This window comes from Diabrotica undecimpunctata, chromosome 4 (assembly GCF_040954645.1).
Source record: "Diabrotica undecimpunctata isolate CICGRU chromosome 4, icDiaUnde3, whole genome shotgun sequence".
Classification (NCBI taxonomy): domain Eukaryota; kingdom Metazoa; phylum Arthropoda; class Insecta; order Coleoptera; family Chrysomelidae; genus Diabrotica; species Diabrotica undecimpunctata.
Window position 1 is genome coordinate 35,938,028 of NC_092806.1, and position 8,597 is coordinate 35,946,624.

The window sequence follows — 8,597 nt, forward strand, 5'->3', positions numbered from 1 at the left end:
TTGTTAATAATTGCTATTTCTTTTCTCATTTACAATATATAATTTGTCCTGACTCTGCATTATTTTCTCATCTATCTAGCTTTAGTGGAATTGTAGATCATTTTATTTTCTCTTTTTACTACCTTTGCTTTCTACAGTTTTTCTTGTAAGGCACAACATTGATATTTTAATATTCTATTTACGATCCTGCACCTGTGTTTTGTACTTTTCTAATCCAAGATCTTTTCAAGATCTTAGCCACTTTTGTAACTCATTTATTAACACTGAGTTATAATTAATTACATAATTAAATTTTAATGTAGTGGAGAGGTCTTAATATCGTTCTTATTATTGATACCGGAATTATTAATTGTTTTTTAATATGTGTCTTTTACTATAATTTGATTTTCCCTCTTATTGTTCTTTTTCGACTTTTTCCTATTATGAATATGCCGTTTCCGTCCTTCACAGCACTCTATTCTCCCAGTTACCTTCTCTGAGATCTTTATTCCAGCGGAAATAAATATGCTTTTCTTATCAAATAGAACAAAGTTAATAGGTCTAGTCTGAATTTCTAAGTTTGGTTAAAGTTGTTATTGAAGACCAATCTTCGAATATCACGTTTTCAATATAACGAATAATATTTGGGAAGTACTTATCCAATTATGTTTGATTCTATTATATCCCGAAGGAAACACTTGTTATGGAAACACCTCCGTGTCATTAATGGAGTTAAAGATAATCGGAGAATATTATTGGGAGAGAATATAATACCAACTTAACTTAGTAAAATAGTTCAAACACGTAAAAGATTTGAAATTGTAGAACTTAGACACTCTCGGTAATACAAACGTACTTCTAGGACTATAAAAAATATGATTTCTAATTATCGTATGTTTTTATTACTCATTGTAGATACAGAATTTAAATAAAACTTAGTTTAATGACACCTTTTTAAATCTTGTTTTCACATATTTAACTATTAAATGGTCCTTAAATTATAAGTAATATATATACATATATATAATACTGCCAAAAGTGACCAAGTCATGTTTAGGTAGTTTCGAGAAAATGAAGTGTAAAGTTTTAGAAGTGCCTATAAAATCGAACATGATAACTACACAGTTTTGAAGGTTTTATGTTTCGAGGGTTAGTCATCTAGAGGCAAATACTTTAGTTAATAATAAAATAACTCTTATGGTACACTAACAAAAATGCAATAAAGATGACTTGGTCACTTCCGATGTAAGATAAAATTAACCAATATGACTTGGGCATGTCTAACTTGACATGGTAAAACTAACGTAAGAACCGATAAAAATAAAAAAAATTGTTTGTAGTATAGATGTTTATTGCTTACATACAATAAAATTAATCAATATCAATATCGCTATCTGAATCTGATACTGCTGGTTCTGGAACTCTATCAAGCGCCTTATTATTCACAGGCAAAGACTTGTACCAATCATGATATTCAGGCGGAATTATGCTACTTGTTATAAGTTTAAGCAAACTGTTTTTCTTCTTTTCCGTTATTGGTAACAACGATTTATATAATGGCTGTAGATCCATCGCCGTTGCTGTTGGTCTTCCTCTTCCAGCTACCCGAAGCACATGAAACTCGGTCTCTGAAGGTCTGTATTTAAATAAAATACATCCTGGATTAGCCTTTTCATACCTCATGCATTTTATTCTTAGCCATTCAACCTTGTTTCCTTTCTCATCTTTGCTTTTATTTTTAATTAAGGTATTTGCTAGAGCTTTTAAGTCAATGAAATCAGAAAATCTTAATTCTTGAACATTATAGGGACTACAACTTTTATTTTTATTGCGATTAGAACGTGCAAGTCGGAAAATGTTTAAAAGGTCATTGTGTGTAAAGATGCATACATTTTTCTTTGCTTTTTCGATTGCAGAATGCATTGAGTCCACTTCCATGTATGTGTGCCCTTTCTCCAAAAAATTATGTTGGATAACATCAAAAAGCATGTGGTGTACAATATACAGAAAGAGAGCAGAAATAAATTGATTTCGGTTCTGTCCACTGCAGCTATCAGAAAAAACACTAATTTCTTTTATAGTAGTTGGAATACTTTTTATTCAGCAGAGTAACGCAGTTCCTATTTCACAACTTCCCCTTTGACCATTTAATTCCGTCCAAGGAAAGCAGTGAGCATTATTGGGTTTCGCAGCTTCATAAATAGTCAAATTGTAGGCACATAACTTCCTTGTATAATACATTTGAGAAACGGCCGAAGTTGAAATATTTAAAACGCTTTGTAGATCAAAAGTTGCACTTATAAAATTAGTATCTGCATTTGCTCTAACCTTGTCATTGGCCTTGAGTTGATTTGCTTCGTCACGTCGCGCAATATGAGCTGTGTAATCTTCATCCGATATTAATTTCTTTTTGTGTTTCTCGCATACTTCACAAAGATCCTTTTTCGGGTGAAAGAAAGATAAATTAAATTCTTTCCCAAATATACGACGATAAGTAATTTCGGAAACGTATGGTTTATTATCTTCTTTGCATTTATTGACGTATAAGTCATACATCTTGGAAATTGATAAACTTGGATCTAGATACTGTCGCTTTGAAGATTTTCTGCAATAATGGGAGTCCATCGCAGGAAAGCTGGCAATATGTTCTCTTACTATTACTATCATGTCTTCAGATGTTTTGTTAGATGGAACATGATGACCTCTGTTATCTGAAATAGCAAACAATCCATGTTCATTTGCTCCCTTCAAAGCTGTATCCACAGGCCCGTGGCTAATGCAAAGAGTTTTAAGAAAGAATACTTTGCACACTTGAATTCTGTGCTCATTCTTCTGGAAATGATATTTCCTAGATGTTTCCTTCTTAGTGCCTGTTCCAGTATGAACCCTTCGATATTTTGGCTTAGTCCACGCTCCACGCGCTTAGTCTTGCTAACACAAGATAGAATAAAGTCCTTTTGCCTTTCATACTGTAACTTCCAGAAACTTGCGCATAACTTGTCACGTTCTTCTTCAGAAAAACTGGTTGAACACTGAAATTTACAGTTTTTGCAGTTGACCTTTTTTGGTTTTTTTGAACTTTTTATACCAGTTTTACTTACGTAGGGAATACTTAACGATCTGTTCTGTTTGGCAATATTCTTCTTCCATTTTTTTGGACTGGCTTTTTTCCATCTTGGTTTTTTTACTAATACTTCATCCTCACTACTTTCATCTTCAGTGGCAATGTAATTATCATCACTCTCTGTTCCAAATGGTTCTGATTCAGTCTCACTCGTTGTAAATTCAGCATCTACATGCAGTTTGATAGGTATTTAATTTTGATTACCACCCGATGAACTGTTATTGAGGCTAGTAGTTGGATCTGAAATAAAAGAAGATATCAATAATCTCTAATCATTTCACTCGTATATTATTTATGTAATACCCCTTTGGCATAACTTGAAATATTTTATTAAAAATAAATCATAATCAATCAAATACAATAAAAGTAATATCTAACCTATAACGTAATTTTTGGAACATAATATAAATAATTACATACCTGTAATGTTTACTGCAATTTCATTTGTTAAATTTTCTGCACACAAGGAGGCTATGTACTTCTCCCTGGAACACATTTTTTGAATTTTCTTTGCGTTAGGACAATGATTTTGACACAAAATTAAGTATCCTTGTACGTAACGTCTACTTAAGTTAAATTGATCAGACAAGTTTAATAACAACAACCTACCGAAAAAAGTGACAAAGTCGCCTTGGTCAGTTTTGGCGGTAGCGAATACCAGTATTATGACTTAAGCATTCTAAGGCATGCCTGAAACTAGGCAACCATATTTATATCACGAGTTGGGCATTTTTTCTGGAAAAGATCTTATAGTTTTAAGTCATTTGGTCAACAAACATCAAAATGAGATTTTTTTGACTTGGTCACTCTTGGCAGTATGCCGACGATATATATATATATATATATATATATATATATATATATATATATATATATATAATATGTATATATATTACTTATATATATATATATATATATATATATATATATATATATATATATATATATATATTAGGGATCTTTGCGCTAAAATTCCAGTTAAAGACACTTAAAAGAACAAAAAAAACAAGCATTGGTTAAGGTATCTAAACGTCACATCTTTATTAATTTATATTTAAATAATTGTTTTACTTTAATTCCCTTATTAATTTATTAATTCTTTAACCTTAAGTTTATTTTTTACTTTTTTTTTCTTCAAAAAACATTTGGCGCCCTCTCTCTTTCTGTCCGGTAGACTAAATATTCTTTTCTATGTTGACAGAAGAGCTAATTCCATCATAGGCATACGTTCTATGGCTTCTGTAATATAGTTCATTGTAGTCACTTCCCACTTAATTCAGTCAATCAGCTTTCAAACGTGGTGGGATATATTTTTTTGTCTGCAGCTGAAATTTATAAAAGAAAGAAATATGGAATAATGTTCATTTCATGGTCTGCAGAAATCTCTTGGGTTTCTGGAATATTTTATGGAATAATTTCTGGAATATTTTATAAAATATTTTATGAAATAATTTATGAAATAATTTATAGAATAATTTATGGTATAATTTATTAAATTAAATGATGGATTAACCACATATCCAACCAACTAAGACTGCAGCCGTTTTTAAGACCATCCAACTATCATCAAAAGCCATCAACAACTCACCTTGTCAACCATATGAAGCCATATGTATCAGTTTTAAATTTGTTTATGTACCAGTACCAGGGGAACGCTTCGATGTACGTCGTTGACGCGTCGAGATACGGTATACAGTTGCATGACTCCGGAACGCGACAGGGTTCGATACTGTGTTCGGAGCATATGTGGACCTATCTTTATATCTTCTCCATCTCCATTTTATAAAGTATATGTATAACTTTTCTTCTGATAGAGGTTTATTTATTCTCAATTTCTCTTGTTTTTATACTCTCTTTTAAACTAGACTTATTACTTTTTATAAAATTCTACAAAAATGTATTCTGTAAGTTATAGTTTGCCAACTTACAGAAACCGAAAAGTAGATTGTCCTTGTCTATATCTGATAAAGTATGATATTTACAACAATTTTGTTTAGCATTTGCAGATATTAGATTACAGCCACCAAGTCGTCTTCCTGCTGGCACAAGTTTATTGGTTTTTACACTTGTGTAACTCTCATGACTATTTCTCTTGATATTTGGAATGTTGCTTTTCTACTTAGCTTCATTTCTAACACGCTTTTTAGGCTGCACTACACTAACAACACTATCTTCATCAGAACTTGACATTTTACGCTCACCAAAAGGCACTGTTTACAAACACAACTGCTTGGAGATGGTTGTAACATAGCCTTCCCCTCCATAAGCCATGTGGCATAGCCCCTTATCTTTTTCAACAAACAGCTGAAGCTCGAACTGTCGGATTTTCAATTGCATTTAAGATAAACGAGGGTATATGTCACACTTACAAGAAATTCATATTATTGTTACTTGTTGGCAGCACTATACAGAACGATAAAAAACCAAAATCTCAAGCTATATGGCATATCCCCTTCTCTTACTCAGACGCTCAATTAATTAGGTGGTAGTAGAGTGATGTTTGACCAAAACATGACATATCTAAACCTTATCGTTCATAAGCTATGACGAATACCATGTATGTATGTACCTTATGTATGTTCCCTATGACCCTATATATAATAATTTATTTTTTTTTGGCCTTAAGTTCAAGACCTATTTAGCCAGACAATTGGTTGAATACGTAACAATAATTAACTCCTACACTTCCTTTAAATTCATTTCTCACAATTTCCTAACCGTTCATTCATTAACTCAATTTCCTAACCTTCTCATAGAAAACACTATTGGGTGACTATACAAAAAGGATTGAACAGGAACACACGCTTCACGCTAAAGTGCCCTTCATAAAGGAAATACAATGGGAAATACTACAACTAACGTCCTACCATTTCGGATTCACACAACACTGAAAAAGGCAATTTAGATTTTTCGTTTGGTACGTTTGAAAAATTCCCACAAAATTGATATAATAGTTCAATTTCGACTACCTAAATAGAGAACAGAACAACGTTCTGCGGCAGTATGATTTTTTGTTAGGAGATGGCTTGAAATAAAAATTTTATGGCTTCTTGCTTATACCGACATTGAAACATCCAGTGGTTAAGGTCATCATAACTGCCCTTACATTCACATAAATCAATTTCGGAAAGTTTTATTTTATCTTCTTCTTCTTCATGTGCCATTTCCTCTAAGAAGGTTGGCAACTATCATGGCAATTCGAAGTTTCGATACCGCTGCTCTAAAGAGGATTTTATATAGGTAAGCGTTTACTGTAGTATGTCCAAAAAGGCATCTAACGTACATAGTATACATTTTCCGAGAGTCTCTGTCATTTGGGGGAGTAGATGGAAGATTTGGATATATACTGCAGTATGAATTTTACTACTGTTAGTAAAGTATTGCCACTCAATTTCACAATTAAGTCTAACATGTTTCTTCCTAGCTGAAACTAAATCCCATTTGGGCAACTCGTTGTATTCTATACCCACTAAAGTAGCGTCTTTAGTCAAATGTTTTGACCTACTTTTTCATTGCCTGGAACATTAAAGTGACCTTTAACCCACACAAAGTTCATGTTCAAAAAATTCTTTTTATAGAAGTAAGGATACTTAGCTTTTCAAGCACATCTACAATTAGTCTGTTGGTGTATATATATATATATATATATATATATATATATATATATATATATATATATATATATATATATATATATATATTTACACGACCCGACTATAGCTCCTCTTTTCAAAATGCGGTTATAAGTCGTCTTCTAGAAGGAGTGAATATCTTTAAAATATTATTCGTGTATATTAATTTTTTTACAATTCTTATAATGTATCGAAAATAAAAACATTATAATTTTTTATACAATTACCAAATTAAAATCAATTGGTCTTCCATCTAAAATTACTATACATACCTCCTCCAATGTATATTAAATTAACAAAATAAATCTTTCTGCTATTCAAAATATACGTCAAAACTACATTACAGTGGTTTACTCCTCCAAATATAAATCAGAGACTAAACGACGGTGGATACGTAAACCAAATAATATATTAGAGTATATTTGGCGCGAAAAAATCTGTAAGCCTAACGATTTCTAACGTTTTGTTTTGCAGTGATAAAATATTCTTTATTCATATTACACGTGTAGTGCACTGGAAACTCTAGGTATGTACTTATATAATTTTTATTTTGTTACAGAACGGGTAATAAATACAATTTAATATTGTTTCAATTTAATAGGTAGTTGGATTGAACAAAACTACTAGATAATTATGCAAAATAATATATTTTCTGTCTTCTCCACATTACACATCAGATATTTTTGTACACTTTACAAATATATCTGAACTACATTTATAAACACATATTATACAGTGTATCAAGGGATTGATTTAACTATACATGTAATGGATCAAACATTTTTGAATCTCGTTTTGATATTTTGGCGTCTCGGCTGGTTAGAGTTGCACAAGTTTGACTTGAATGTTTGAAATTGACTTGAGTTTGACTTAATTTCCAGTCAAACTCAAGTCAATCCTTCTGACAAATAATTCTTCTTCCTGTGTCACTCCTATCGGAGATTGGAAATCATCAAGGCTATCCTGACCTTGTTTACAGCTGACCTAAAGAGTTCATTAGTGGTGCAGCCAAAAAACTCTCTCAAATTCCGCAACCATTCTTTTACGGTCCAGATTCCGTTTTCCTTTTATTTTTCCTTGAATTATATTTTCAAGTAATGCGTATTTATGTCCTTTCATTAGGTTACCCAAATATTCTTTGCTTCATTTTATCGTTGGTAAAAATTTCTGGGTCTTTTCCTTTCCTTCTTAATAAGTTCCCAAGTATTTGTAACTTGATACTTTTTCAATTTGAATGCTGTTTATACTAATATATGCTGGTTGTGTCATGTTTTCACTGAAGACCATATACTTGTTTTTTTTATATTGATATTTATGCCATAATTGTTGCAAGCAATATTTATGTTTGTAAGTAATCGTTGTAATTCTTCTACTGTTCTTGCAACTAATACAGTGTCATCCGCGTATTCAATATTATTTATAACCTCTCCACTGATTACGATTCATTCGTTTGCTTGCAAAAGGGGTTTCTGGCAGATGCTTTCACTATAAACATTACATAGCAGCGGTGACAAGATGCCTCCCTGTCATACTCCTCTACGTATTTCTATTGCCTGTGATGTCTTATTTTCTATTTTTATGATATTTTCCTGATTCCAATATATTTATATTGAGAATTATTCGCAGATCTTTATTATCTATGTCCTCTCTTTCAAGAATATCGCTTAGCTTATCATGGCGTACTCTGTCAAACTTTGGCAAATAATTCAAGTCAAGTCAAACTGGTCAATGGTTAAGGCTTTGAAAATTCAAACTGTTTGTTAAACTAGTTTGAAAGAGTTTGAAAATAATTTATTTATTTTAGTAGATATACTTTTTTTTTTTCAAGATAAAAATAATATTAAGATGCCAATTTAGATAAA